Source organism: Oryzias latipes, chromosome 15 (genome assembly GCF_002234675.1).
Source record: "Oryzias latipes chromosome 15, ASM223467v1".
NCBI classification, from domain to species: domain Eukaryota; kingdom Metazoa; phylum Chordata; class Actinopteri; order Beloniformes; family Adrianichthyidae; genus Oryzias; species Oryzias latipes.
In genome coordinates, this window is record NC_019873.2 from 11,221,318 (window position 1) to 11,237,234 (window position 15,917).

General features: G+C 39.7%; 1 long non-coding RNA gene across 2 annotated transcripts in view; it reads left to right on the plus strand.

Annotated features, from left to right (window-relative positions):
* Positions 1–1,497: 1,497 nt before the first annotated feature.
* LOC111948763 overlaps positions 1,498–15,917 on the plus strand; it is a 39,237-nt gene continuing 24,817 nt past the window's right edge. The window contains exons 1-2 of one of the 2 annotated variants that reach the window (XR_002874751.1): positions 1,498–1,756; positions 3,875–3,976. This is a non-coding gene — a long non-coding RNA (uncharacterized LOC111948763). Of the gene's footprint in view, positions 1,757–2,869; positions 3,205–3,874; positions 3,977–15,917 lie in introns of those variants that run through there. The other variant, XR_002874750.1, reaches the window with a different exon arrangement.

Consider the following 15,917-nt stretch of genomic DNA (forward strand, 5'->3'; position numbering starts at 1 on the left):
GTTCTAACATGACAGTGTTTGTATTGTGAAAAAATGGCGATTGAACAGATTCATTTGGTTGGTCTGGTTCTCTACGGATGACGTCACTCTCACTCGGTCCAGTTTTCTTACGCTACTTTCAGTCCAACTCCGGTAACTTGTGTTCAAGCGACCACTTCCAAGGAAAAGTCTATGCAAAATTCTTGCAATCACGTGTCGCTAGGCAAGTTTTAAAATCCATTTTCAGCCTCCATGTACAGAACACGCTGCTATTGAAGGCCTGTTGAAAGGTAAACCAGTTTAACTTTGACCAATCAGGGACTCTGATTTGGTAGTGACATATGACGGTGTCCCCTTTAATTCACTGAATTGCCAACCGTTTGAAAATTGATCATAGAGGAAAAATTAATAATCGTCTTTCATATATCGGAATGGAGATGAGAAAGAAAAAGCCTGGAGCAAGAATGACAAAAATTTGCCCCGCTTCAACATTTCACGTCGAGCCAACTGTAGATACATGCACTATTATTGGGTAGCAACAGTCCAGTGTGAACACCACGTGCAGATTCAATTCAGCACATTCTTGAACACGCATCACTTGCTTGGTGTGAACATAGCATAATGCCTGGGGGAACTGCAACCTTTAATGCTAATATGAGCCATTTTCGACCAGTTACTTGTAACCAAAATTCAGTGAGAGCCACAAATCCCACATCTTGTTTAGAAAAATGGTTTTTATTTGTGTTTTTGTGACCACTAAGTCATTTTTTCAAACATGTAGTTTCCAAATATTTAGATTAATTGTTTCATAATTCAATTATGTTCTTCAAACCCAAAGAGCCACAATAGAGGGATAAAGGAGCTACATGTGGACCCTCAGGTTCCAGACCTCTCTCTTACACAGTAAATAGTGCAAACAAAGAAATCCAGCTCAGAGTTCTCCTCTTCTCAGTCTCCTCCTTAACAGACTCCTCTGAGCTACCCTTGTTACCCCCCCTGCTGTGATAAAATAAGGGGGTTTACGGCGTATCAATAACCCCTCTCATCTCAGTCCTCCTGCACTTTCAGAGCTGAGGTTTACATCCGAGGAGCCCGGGGCTAACAGCTGTGTTGGGTACTGTAAAGGGATGAAGGGCCTCCACTTTTATGATGATGATGATGATTCAGGCTGAGGGAGAATCCAGCAGGAACTACTGCATCTGCAAATTGTCATCATTTTTAAAGACTGAAATTCAATTTATTGTTTACCATTAGATAAACGGCAAACCAGATCATCCAAAGCCTTAGCAGTACATAAACTGCTCAGTAGAAACTGTTTGACCAATAACACATAAATGTGTTTAGTGACAAAAGCAGAGATTCCCGTGTGATCAAATAAAGTTGTGTCAAACAACAAAACGTTGCAGTACCTCAACTGACCAGAGGGGCTGGCGCTGACAGTGAGCAATTTCCCGTTAACTTCAATTTTAAAGTCTTGATTTTCACCCGTCAAATTAACTTGTGCTTAAACATTTTTTTTACTCAGTGACTGAATATTTCATTCATGAGAACTCTGGAGGGAGTGGTATACATTTTTAATCTGTAGTTTTTTTTTTTGCTTCAAGAGGGTGTGCAGTTTTATGATTGACAGACGACTGTCGCAGTGGATTCTGGGAACGTTTATCTAGGTTCCTCCGTGTTAGCTTTAGCATTTACTCAACATTTGTTTTCTGTTCTGCTGTGGTGCTGAAAACTCTTTTAACACGCTGTCTGGGAGTTTTCTATTATCTTATATCCGGTAAGTAAAAATAAATAAAAAAGACTTTAAATTTTACATAAATTAAACCATAAACATATTATAATGTTCATTTCTGTTCATTCCAGTTATTCGATTTAATTATTTTCAAAATGTCTTCAAAAATATCTTTATTAGTTTTTATAATTTTTTAATGTTAAAAAAAAAATTCTCAGTATTTTCATTTGTTACTTTCTTTTATCGAGGCCATAAGGGTAAAGATTCAGATATGCTACAGTAACTCAAAAACATCCTAATGTACAGTGACTGACGTCATCACACAGGCGATCCAGAATAAAAACAGCTCCTTTGATTCTGGGCTTTCGCTACAAAGTTAAGAAACCCAAAACTTGAGTGATTGTTACATATATGTCTGTGGTCAAAGCACTAAAACAAAGACAGTTTTGTGGACCTAAGGCAGGGGTGTCAAACTCGTTTACACCGAGGGCCTCATCAGCATAGCGGCTAAGGGCCAGATATAACCTTTGCATGCAAATAAATGTAAAGAAAAATAAATGTAACTACTCCGTAATGTTAAATAACTCATTATTTATTTATTATGACTTTTTAAAGTGACAATTACAGATGCATAGAAAACATATGTTTGCTTGTCACTCTAGCATAAATCCTTTTAAATGTTGTCCGCTTATTAAAACTCCATTAATGAAGGATCAAATTGTCCAAGTGAATACAGAAAAATAATATAAAACCGAGCTAGAAAGAACATGTATTACACATGTAACATTTTGTCTGCATAGACACATAAGGCCTGCAAACATTGAATAATTATAGCAACTACACATAAATAATATATAATCAACTAAAGAAAGTTTTTATATTAAGACATTGAAAACTTTTATGCTCTCGCGGGCCACATAAAATGACATGGCGGGCCACATTTGGCCCCCGAGCCTTGAGTTTGACACTTATGACCTAAGGGATTACACATATTACATTACAATACACACACATGCACACATATATATATGTATGTATATATGAGAAGTAAGAAGACAAAAAGCATATACCACATAAAACAATCAGGCCTGAATAGAAACACTTTCAGTTAAAATTCTTTTCAAAAATAAAAGGTTTTCAATTGACTTTTAAAAGAATTTATAGAGTCCAGGGAATGTAGAGAAAATATCCTTGTTATTTGCACAAAACTGGACTTCAAACTCACCATGATGTCTTTGTTGCATTGAATCACAACTCGGAATATTAAAGTAAGAAGAAACAGTCAATAAGGTGCTTTTTTTATTGCCCTGTTCCTTCAACCCGCCACTAGGGGGCAGTCAAACACAAGAGTTCAGCTCTGTTCTTCTCTCCTTGAGCTGTTGAGGTTTCCCTCTCCCAGCAGAGCAGATCAGAGAAGATTAGGCCTCGCTTGGCCAGTAATCGCCCTTATCGCACCAGAAAACGACAACAATAGCGGGAGTTTAATGGCAGAGGTAATTGTTGTGGAAGTCCCGCGTTACGCTGCACAGTTGTGATGAATGACAGCCGCAATGCACCATGCTGTGAGGAGATTGCTGCTGCATGTTGCTCTTTAAGCTCATTTGTTATGGCTGCAGCTTCACCCTGGGGTTGTTTAGCTTTGGAAAGCAACTTAATTCAAACAGGAAATTTCTTTCTTTAGTTTTTTTTTTTTTTTTTACATAGAAATCAACCAACAAATTATTTATCGTTACTGAATTAAAGGACAAAGGACTTGGACTAAGTCTGATTTTCGCAGCAATCAAACAATCATAGTTGGACTGATTGTATCTGCTGAAAAATATTTGGAAAGTTAAACTTTTCTTATTTCTGCATCAACCTCCTGCAACAAAAAAGCAATTACTTTAACAGACGTCTGCTTTTCTTGCAAATTTTCTTTTGTCAGTAAAAGTCTGTATGTCATTAAAAATGCAGAGTAAACTCCAATGTTTCCCCTTAGCTGCAGGCAATCCAGCCTAATCATGATCTAATACAGTCACTTTCTGCTCGGATTGACATCAATGTTTTTTTTTGTTGCATTTGTGATTTTGTACGCTCGATGAAAATGTGTGTGTTTCTGTACTGGACCTTTCCTACGTGTCTAATTTTTCTTCCTTTTTTTTTTCTTGTTTCCTGGTGAGACAGCTGCAGTCTAGACTGTCAATCTCACATCACTTCATCGCTTTAGGCCCGAAAGACAAATCAGGAGGAGCGCCCAGATATGCAACTCATCTGATAAGAGCGGCGGTAAGAGGATCCACGCCGGGCTGCTCTAAACTTGCATGAAAGGACGGCTTTGCAGCCTGACGCAGCGAGCGCCCTAAAAGGCTTCTGGGCATCTCGGCTTTGTCTCAGAGCTTTGATTTCTCTACATGAAAAAAAAAAGTCAAGAAAGCTGCCAAAAAAAGCAGAAACATTAAAATAGCTCCATTCATGCATGAAAACGGTAAAAAATATTAAATAAAATACCAAAAATAACACAATAATAAAATTTGATCAGTTTTAGCCACTCATGTTTTCACATTTTTTACTAAATACATTAAATATTTTTATTATTTTATTTTATATTTTATTTTTAATTTTTTAAATATTTTTCTGTTACATTACATTTGACTACACACTTGAATTCTTTACTAGTTTGTTTTAATTTAGTAGGTTTATGCTTTTATTTTCTTATTCCTTTATTCATCTAATTAATTTCTCTTTTCATTTTTTAGTTTCTTCATTTCTTTAGTCTGCTCAATAATGCATTTTAAATTACTTATTTTCATATTGGAATGTTTTATTTTTATGAGAAACCTGTAAGAAATTAAAAACAATAAAAAATGTAAAATAGAAAACATTTTTTTAGAACAAACTTTATTTTCCAAACATTAACCTCCTTCATTTTTTTCATACAACCTCAGTGCCGCTTATAATTTGAAGCGATTTTGAGAGGTCCATGGTACTCTGTCAAAGTGCTTCGTTACTGTAAATACGCTAACATGTAGCGGTCTCAAACTGAGCTTTATTTTTTTTAGCTGATGTTATTCAAACTTCTTTACATGGGACCAGCACAAAAAACTATGGAAATTCTTGTAGACTTCATTTAATACGTGCAGCCACGATGCACATTGCTGCCCGTTTTTTTTAATACGTCCAAGGCTGGATTTTGTTGTTGGCCGCATGTATTTAATATTAAATTTAAAAGTCAAAGTCCTATTATCCGTCACGCACCTAGGCGTGTGTTAAATGTTCCCCACATTTGATCCCTACCCTGGAGGAGCAGTGAGCTGCAGAAACAGCCACGCTCAGGAACCATCTGATTTATTAACCTTAACTTTAGCCCCGCCTCCAGGTTCCATGGGGTCAGGAGAAAAGTTCAGCGCTGGCCGCACATATGTAGAAAATTACGTGCGAATAGAAACTTTTTATGTGTTACTAACAAGGCTGGGAGTTACAGGTACTGTGAACATGCTAATGCAGCTAACACCTCTAAAACGGCTAATATGTAGCGGATTGAAACTGTGTTAATAACAAAGTAGGTAGTTGGTGAAATCACAATGAGGTTGGAAGTTACAGGTATTACTGCTACTAACAGGGTTGAGAGTTAGCGTAGCCTTATGTATGACATAAGCAAAGATAGTGCAGAAAATGCGGTAAATATGTTTACTTAGGAATTAAGAAAAAAAGGAATATTTGAAATATTGGCTAAACTGATACTTGCTTTTTAGTATTTGGAACCATATTGTAGGGCTGGGCGATGAAATGATAATTAAATATATGTATCGCGATATAACTTTTCTCAATAGAGGAATCGTTATAGATTTTTACTTTGAAGGGTCCGAAATTAACATTCACCAGTTGCGAGCATTTTCAAAGACGACCTGGTTTCAGACAACATGGCAGCCTGAGATCAGTAGCTGGAACTTTATTTTTTTTGTCTTAAAAAAAAATAATTCAACTGGCGACCCTAACAGTTACAGGTTATGATTAAATCTTTTACACCAGAGATGCAAGACAACAAGTCCCAGAATCAAGTATTTTGTAAGCATCCATCATTTTTTTTACAAAGAAGAAGCTGGGAGTGCAAAATATAAGTGCTACGAAACAAATCAACGATGCCTGAGACAAGGGAAACAAACTCTGGCAGGAGAAACATATGTTGGCACAACAATACTGGTCTAAAGCCGCTTTTCTCTTCAACAAAAACACTGATTCACATTGATCGCTTTAAGAGTTTAAAAGTCTGCAACCAGCTCCCCCTCGCAGTTTCTCTTCTTTGGCGAGTAAAAGTTAGAGGGTTAGTCGCCACATGGCGAGTAAACGTTTACATAAATGCAGTCATGTTTATCAGCCCTCGTTTTGGTGAATTTCTTTGGTCCTCTCCTCCTACCGTCTGCACGCGAGATAAACAAACGCATGCGGGAAATCCTTCAACCCCTGTGGTCACTTCACCCAGCAGAACATGAAGCAATTTTAAACAGGAACCAGTCAGAACTGGAAGATAAAACTGATTAATAAAAAGTGTTGATTTGGAGACAGCGCTCTTTAGCATAGCATCACTAGCATGCTATGCTAACGAGCTATTCCGTCTATCACCTAAATGTAAACATGGACCGGTTTAAAGTCGGACAGTATTTTCACGGTTGGGCCTTTAAGACGTGGTGGATATGACATTAATAAAATACTGTATTTTATTAATATAATAACAGAATTGAATCCACTGTGTTTTAGCAGCGTCTTTGTAGCGTTACAGAGTTACACCAAAAAGTGTGACCTGTCAGATCCTCCCGCCCCTTCCCTTGTGAGAGCTGCAGCTTTAATGTCAATAATATAAAATAACAATAATCCAAAACATTATACTGTTTTGAGCGTGCTCAATCTCAGACTTAAATAAAGGATAATTCTCCAGCAAATACATTGATGGTAAGATCTGCAAAGCAGCAACAGTCTAAACTACCAGAAGAAATTCTGAGAATTTGCGTTTAGTTTCTAGCTTATTCACAGGATGTTGACAAAAATGTTTGTCAATTTTATGTTTGTCCTGTAAAACATTCAAATTTATATATAGAATTAATGTGTTATTTTTAAATGGAACTGATCAGTTAAGCGGTCTGTTTTATTTTAAAACTCAATCATGGTCTTTCAGTGCGTCTGTTATGTTTAAAGTATGATAGGAAAAAAATATTCAAATCTAAACAACCTGCTGATGATTACTCTCCTATGAGCAGAGTGTTCACATTTGACAAATATAGTTATTTGGATAATATTGTGAGATATATTCTTATCGCCTGATATGATAAAACTAGATAAAACCAGCCCTACCATATTGTTTTGCTCAGGATACTAGTATAATATTTTAGTATTTATAGTGGTGTTTGGTCATATTTGTCCTTCATAGTTGAAGGCCCTTTTGACTCTTTGTTGGCTGATGAGTCCCTCAACTGGTCGCTGAATGTGTCATTAGTTCATGAAGGCAGCGTTTCTCCTGCTGCCCAGTCCAGAGTGCTGCGGCCTTCAAAGGCTTCTATTATACTTCTATGGAGGGTAAACAGAGGCTCCCGAAAAATCAACGCTCCGCAGAGTTTAAAGCAACATGGTTTATCACCGAGCCGGCCTGTTGGGGTGTGACCCCGTTCCCACAGTCCCAACCTGGCACTGAAAGTGCTGCCATGTGCTCTGCACTTACCAACATGTGCACAGAAACTTTCCTCCTTTCTGAAAGAATTTAATCCAAAAAAATGGTGCAGACTCATCAAAATAAAAGTAAAAATATTCAGTTATTTATTAATTTTTTTGTCTTTGATGCAAAAGAATGCAGACATAATAGAAAAGTCCGCAGAGATTACACACAAGTCAGACTAAATGAAAAATTATATTCTGATTCAGTCATAGCCCCGCCCCTTGCATACAATCACCAAGGCAACAGCAAACCTTTCTTAGGTTTACAGACAAGAAAATCTCTGTTCATGTTGGTCACACCAAGTCTTAAATTAAACTCCTTTAGCGACGACCTCTGACCTCTGCTTGGAGGGATAAAAGAGCCCCATGTGGCTCCAGATGCTCAGGTTGCAGACCCCTGGTTTAGATGCTTTTGGGTCATACATGTGGATGATCCAGCGTGGCAGAATCATGAAGGCATATGCTCAATGCTCATTCTTTTTCAGATCAGAGGCCTCAGGCAGGAGCTCATGTAAAAGAAAATGATTGTTTTCCTGCTAAACCCAAATTAGCATTTAAAGTTAATTTCATATTTCATACTTTTTTTGTTTTTTTGTTTGTCTTAAGTCTTTAATGCCCTTTTTTTTTGCTTTGCGTCTGTGAAGAATCCATGTCCAGAAGAGCGAGTCATGAATAACTCAGGCTGAGGCAAACAGAGTTGCATCTTTCTTAAGCTCCTGTGGGGATCGTACCCCAAGCTGCAATCGTACCCCAAGCTGCAATGCTCTGTGGGACTGTGTCTTTATCAACATGTCCTCGGTTTAGTTTAATTAACGCTGGACAAATGATGGGCTCCCATCGCGGGTCAAGGTGATGGAGGCGGCTGAGCAGGTGGAAAATCAATGAGGTCGACTTCCACCCAGCGTATCGACCACTGGTCAAACACGGCCGCCATCGACTGTTTACACAGGAGCGGTGTTTAACACTGATGCTCACACTGGCCGCTCTCACCTTTAGAAAACTGGGTTAAACTTCTTCATCCTTTCTAACAAGGTTAACTGTGTGAAAGCAGAGTTTTGAGAGCAGAATTTTTTATTACATGAAGCCTTCAGGAAGCTCTGAGCTCCTTTCACAACTGTTAGCCCCAAATAAATGAGAAATGCTTTTATACGTTTAAAATAACATTTATCACTTTAAAGTTCCACTCCGATCATCTTTTATCTATTGTAAATGTGTTCCCAGTGGTCTTCTAATCATGATTTTGTTGTTTTAAGCCAAAATAGAAATCTGTGTCTTTTCTAGGACATATTTTCTGCAGAGCGGCAGGAGTTCATTGAGCGGGGAGCTTGTCATTTACTACATTGCAAATATGATCTTTTTCAAACAGCATTTTTTTCATCTGCTCCTTATTTACAACAGTTTGAATAAAGAAAAACTCAGAAATGCAATTTTAATCTTAATTTTCTTAAAGGGCCCATATCTTGTGATGCCATCAACTTTTTGAGCTTTCAAGTGTAATATAATGTTCATTCCTCACAAAAAACTCAAAGCGGTATTTTGATCTGTTCACGCATTTCTGAATATTCCTCTAAAACCTTGCGCTCTGAACACCAGCCCCTCCCACCCCACCAAAACGAGCGGGTTCTCACATTGTGATATAGATAAGTAAGAACAGCCCCTTCCAGGAAGAGTCTGTGCTGTCAGCATCGCACCCAGGCTAACACCCACACACACACACACCCAAACAAACACACACACACACCCACACACACACCCACACACACACACGCACACACACACACACCCACACACACACACACGCACACACACACACACACACCCACACACACACACACACACACACACACACACACACACACACACACACACACACTTTCTCCACAGAGCTAGTGGTGATTGCCAACGCTTTTAGTTTACATTGATTCACAAAGATTCACAATAGCATTTATATTCCAACAGTGTCCTGTCCCCAATAAATGTTGGGTTCAACAGGTGTTCCTGTTCGTTACTTTAGATGCCGGTCTCTAATAGTGGCCGGGTTCCTTTAAGACACCCCCCCTCCCCGGGTCATGCATGGACGTGCAGACGCCGGCTGTCTGTGGGATCTGTGTTGTGAGCCAGTGTAGCGATGGCCAAGAAACGCTCGTTCTATTTAGCGTTTAAATTTCGTGTGCCAAGGAACATTCTGGTGAGGAATCTGCACCACATTTTGGGGTGGATCCTACACGACTCAGAGAATGGTGCAAGCAGATGGGTGATATTAGGAAGACATCACCAGGAAAAGGAGCAAAGGATTTCCTGGTGGAGGTGCAAAGACAGCGAGCGATGAATTAGAAAAACTGGTGTGAACATGGATTATTGAGCAAAGACGGAGGGGTGCGCGTGTCTCCAGGAAAATGATCCGCATGAAAGTGAAGAGGATTTTTGTTACAGAGATTGATGCTTCAAAGAGAAAAGAAACGTTCACAGCCGATGCTAATCAGAACATAATACAATATTCTCATCGTTTCAATAGATCCTGAAACGTTCATCTGGTGTCGTCTGCATTTTTTGACCGAATTCCACAGCAAAATGAACCCATCAGCCGCCACCGTTCTGTCTGTGATGGAATGAATGCTGGTTTCTGATAAACACCTGTCTCTAATAAACGCAGAGCTTTATGCTTTGTGTTTTTTTGTGGTAAAAACCTTCCTCACTTTAGATGAGGTGCTGCAAAACAATTAATAAACTGTTAACAAAGTCAATCAATACATTTGTTAAGCTTATAAGCAGTCTAGTAATATGGACTTTGAAGACATTGATCTGACTGTAGATGTTAATCTTTTTAACACTTTTAGGTATTTGCAAGACATCTATAATGCTAATAAAAATCTTACTAGCATCTGACACATTAATAAAGCCTGTTAATTTGTAAAGTTAGTTCGGGAGCCGGTTTAGCTCGTGCTGGTTTGCGGCACCTTCCGTCCGTGAAACCAGGGTTCGACTCCAGGCTGCTCCCTGTTCCCTCCTCTACTTCTGTGCCGGTCCCAACCCCGGTTGCTTTGAGAGGGTTGCGTCAGGAAGGGCATCCGGCGTAAAACATTGCCAAGTTTACCGTGCGACTCGTTCGCTGTGGCGACCCCTGATGGGAAAAGCCGAAAGGGAAACAATTTGTAAAGTTAGTTAATAAAACTTATAAGCTTATGAACACTTAGGCTTGTGTGAGACATCTATAATGCTAATAAATATCTTACTAGAACCCCAAACAATAATAATACTTCTTAATTTGTTAACAAAGGTTGTTAATAAATCTTATTAAGCTTATTAATACTGACACATTTGTTAGGCACCTATAATGTCAATAAATGCATCATTAGCATCTTAAAAACATCCTAATAATAATGCTTGTTAATGCGTTAACAAAGCTTGTTAAGGAACCTTAATATAAAATGTTACCAATTCTAGTCTGGTAAGTTATCAGACTAACCAGACTTACAGCCTGTCAGAAGATGTTCTAGAGTTGAGTCTTCGTTTTAGAATGTCATTGGATACTGCGCTGTGGCTCTGACTGAGAGTCTGTCCAGTGAGCTCAGCCATGCCTGACATTACACAATTCAACCCAAAAACGTCTCTTTTCTGAATTTGAGTCATTTCATTTCCCAATTTAGTTAAAAATGGAAGCAAAAATAGATCACCTCTGTAAGAAAGCAAATGGAAAAGGAGCCAAATAAGGTGGAGAGTGAAACAACAGCAGGAGATCAAGCAAAAGCTTCAGACTCCAAGATAGACTTAGGAGTAGATTAAGTAGCCTTGAAAAGGCAGGCTTCCCCTCCATGCATGCAAGCTCCCTGTGAAAACACCAGCTAATTATTAAGAAAACAAAGAGGAAACTGCAGTGACGTGCCAACGCACACAGATCCCCGGCTGAGTAATCGTGCGTGAGCTATTTGGGCAGAAAGGAGCCCGGTTCTGTGCTCGTCTCCAGCACAGTGAAGCAGAATCAACAACAGCTGTTCTCCAGGATGAAAACAAGCCTTTTCCTTTCTCTCCCACTCGGCGGAGTCTGATGATGGACAACAGTTAAAGGACTTTGTGTCATAACAGCGGGGTAGAGTATGTGTACTGTGTGATTTCTGCTGTCGCTGTTGCTAAAGTAACAAAAAAGGCAGTCATTCTGCCGTAAAGGGATCACCAACACAGACGGCCAAAGCTCATAAAAGCCTGGCTCCTCCACAGTCCTTCAACTGCCAAAAGTTCGATGGGAGGTGAAGAATCCCTCCGAATAAACCGTGAAGATTTCTGCATCGGCCTCTGCCACGCATAATTAAATTGTACAATCTTAGAGGCATTTTCTGCCCCCCTCTTTTAATGCTCCTGCAGTATCACCACGATCTCTGTCCTACACAGCAGACCACATTACTCCCACTTTGCATTTCCAGCGTTGCACAGAATTTGATAATACTTAGCAGCGCAGCGGACGCCTTGGTGGAGAGCCATGTTTTAAGATGGTTGCAGCCTTAACCTGAGCGGCGTGCCAAAAGCGCGGTTCCATTCGAATTCTGATGGAGTCAAAACAACTGATGTCAACTCTTGAGAAATGGTGGTAATAGCAAGTCAAGAAGTAATTGTTTTTATAATCCGACCTGGCTCGCTGGAGTTGGCGTACTGTAGGACGGTGGGGCTGAAATTGGTTTTGGCAGAGTTCTTTTTCTTAATCTTCATTTCTTGTCTTCATCTGTCTTTCTTCATGAGGCGCTTACTGTTCCTTAAAATCAACTGTAAATGAATTTTACACAAGCTGACAGGCCATTTGAACGAAGCACTGAGAGGTCATCAGCGTGCAGCTGCAACGGCTTGTTGTTTTAGATTCTCTGCTGAAAAATACTGGTTCAGTTATTTTACTCCTGATAATAAAAGTAAGTGGAAAAAGATGGAAAACCAGACTACTTTAAAACATTACAAGTGAGTCAAAAACGTTAAAACAGTGTGTGGAAAAATAAAAACCATTCCTTTAGTTTTAGGTTGTCAACTGAGATCATTTATTTTGATCTGTATTCTCTAAACCGAAGCATCATTATACTCCCTTGAGCGTTTGCACAGTTGCCACTTAGCATGACCATAGAATCAAGCTGTGCCATTGCAAATCTTCATTATATTCAATTAATTTAAGAAAAGGTCTTTAATGTATAAAAATAAACACATGTGAAGTATTACTCAACTCAACTCAACTCAATTTTATTTATATAGCACTTTCATACAACAGTAGTTGAGACAAAGTGCTGAACACAACAGTAAAAAACATTAAAACATGTTAAGGGGGGGAAAACACAGAGGGAGATAAAACTATAGAAAACAGTAAACAGTTAGAAAAACAGTGGTCTCATATTGGGTTAAAAGCCAGAGCATAAAAATGGGTTTTTAAACGGGTTTTAAAAATGGACAGTGAAGGGGCTTCTCTAATGGCCAGCGGCAAAGTATTCCACAGCTTTGGAGCGGCTACAGCAAAAGCTCTGTCCCCTCTGAGCTTCCGTCTGGACCTCGGTACCTCTAGAAGCATCTGATCAGCTGATCTGAGGCACCGTGCCGGCGAATAGGGAGTGAGAAGCTCAGAGAGGTACAGCGGGGCAAGACCGTGTAAAGATTTAAAAACAAGCAGAAGAATCTTAAAATGAATTCTAAAATGCACAGGCAGCCAGTGAAGCGATGCTAGGATCGGCGTGATATGGTCTCTTTTGCGTGCTCCAACCATAAGACGAGCAGCTGCATTTTGAACACGTTGGAGACGCAAGAGAGACGACTGGCTGAGTCCAAGATAAAGAGAGTTGCAGTAATCCAGCCGGGACGTGATGAAAGCATGGATTACTGTTTCATAGTGTGCAGGTGTTAAAAAAGGTTTTACCTTAGCAAGTTGGCGAAGGCTTAAAAAGCTTAACTTCACTACAGAGCTTATCTGTTGGTCCATCCTAAAATTACTGTCCAATTTAACACCCAAGCTAGAAACAGTTGATTTTAAGAAACCAGTCAGAGAGCCCAGAACAATTGGGGACGGTCCACTAAAATCATTCGGTCCAAAAATTACAACTTCTGTTTTCTTTTCATTCAAACTCAAGAAACTTAGGGCCAACCAGTCCTTAATGTCATGGAGACATGACAGGAGCTGCGTCACAGAGAGATTATCCTTTTTTAGCGGCAGATAGATCTGACTATCGTCAGTGTATAAATGAAAGGAAATGCCGTGTTTTCTTAGAATGGACCCTAAAGGTAACAGATATAAAGAAAACAGAAGAGGTCCCAAAACCGACCCTTGTGGGACCCCAGAGGGAACCCGAGCTGTGGTGGATTCATAACCACCTAAACTGACACACATGGTTCTTTCCGCCAGGTAGGATTTGAACCAGTCCAGTGCAGTACCTTGAATCCCCACCAGGTTCTGGAGCCTAGAAATTAAAGTGCTATGGTCTACGGTGTCGACTGCTGCAGTTAGGTCCAGCAGAACTAGAACAACATAATCTCCAGCATCATTGGCCAAGAGAATGTCGTTGCTGACTCTTAGCAGTGCTGACTCCGTACTGTGAAGGGGTCTAAACCCAGACTGGAAGACTTCAGGAATTTTATGTTGGTTTAAGAAATCCTCCAGCTGTGAGTAGACCACTTTCTCCAAGAGTTTAGAGATATAGGGCATCTTGGAGATGGGTCTAAAATTGGCCAGTACAGCACTGTCCAGGCTGGGTTTTTTAAGTATCGGCTGAACCGTTGCATGTTTAAAGGTGGAGGGGACGACACCAGCAGCAAGACTGCTGTTGATTATAGAGAGGACCGTCTGTGCAATGCTGGGGAAGACCTCCTTGAAAAACTTAGGAGGGATGGAGTCTAGGGGAGAACCTGATGGTTTGCTTTGACTGACTAATTCATTTAAAAATTGAAGAGACGCTGGCTCAAATTCTCTAAATACAGCTGGGCAGAGAACACAGGTCGAAGGGTCGGAGGAAGGTAGAGTAATGTCAGCCCTTATATTTGATACTTTATTGTTAAAAAACTGTAAAAACATATTGCACAGGTCAGTGGAAGCTTCTAAGGACACCGCCTGTGGAGGATTAAGAACAGAGTCTATCATTTTAAAAAGCACCCGTGGGTTATGCTGATTAAGAACAATAATATTAGCCAGGTACTCTTGTTTAGCAAGTTTTACAGTGCCCTGGTAAAAATGCCAACAATTCTTCAAGATTTGTAGTGAGATTTGCAGTTTGTCCCTCCTCCACCTGCGTTCAGCTTTCCTACAGGCCCTCCGAGCTGCCCGGGTTCTCTCATTGAACCAGGGCTCAGGTTTAGGACGGGGCTTTAGTGTCTTTAGAGGAGCCACAGAATCCAGGATGCTGGTGCAGGAGGAACTGAACCAGGAACTCAGCTCAAGAACATCAGCAGCAGAGGGAGGGACAACGAGCTGGTTAAAAGCAGAGGAAAACTGACCAGCAGTGGAAGAGTTAAAAATCCTGCGACGCTGAGGAGGGGCGGTAGATTTAACAGCAGTGCGTGAAAGTCCAGCTTCAAACACTACAGGCATGTGGTCTAAAACAGCTAAGTCACAGATCTCAATATTAAAAACAGGTAGTCCATGGGAGAGGACGAGATCCAGTACGTGTCCTTGTTCATGAGTGGTTCCAGACACCCACTGAACAAGGTTAAAAGAGTCAATGATCTCTAAAAAGTCCTTCACCAAAGGCTTTTCAGGGCAACACACATGAATATTAAAATCCCCAACAATAAGAACACGATCGTAGAGTGGCATCATTTCTGCCAAAAAGTCAGAAAATTCCTTCAGAAAATCTTTGTTGTACTTGGGAGGTCTGTAAACGACAGCGAACAGCACCGGGTCGGACCTCCCCACCTCGAAAGAAGTCAGCTCAAAGCTGGAGTACGATGATGACACACAGTGTCGTTTACACTTAAAATCGTTTGTAAAGACAGACGCAGTACCTCCTCCCCGACCAGACATCCGCGGGGAGCTAAAGTATGAAAATCCAGCAGGTAAAAGATCCACAAGAAGAATTATAAAGTATATTCACCCTCCATGACATGGGGTGTCAAACTCAAACGCCAAAATTCCAAAACACACCTTAGGTTGCTGGCCGAACAGGATAAACGTTTATTGAACACACTAAAACTAAATTTTTAAACTTTTTAAACATAAATAAGAATATTAAACAGACATGAATATTATTCCAGAATAGATCAACTTAAACCTTAAATAACTTTCAAAATTTTACTCTACATAAAAATATATTCTGTCAAAATTCTACAAGTTGGAAACAAGGTAAATGTTAAAAGAAAAAAAACTCACATTTTTAACTTTTATGTCATTTTAAATATATATAAATAAAAAACGTATACATTTTCCAAAAGATTTTGCTATCCATGAAAATATATCCTGCCAAAGTTATAAACGTATGAACATGCTGCAGAACTATTTTTGGTTTCAATAAGGAACCACGGAACCGAACCCAAACCCGCCCAAAGCCTTTTTTGCTCTCAAACCTAGAATCTAAAC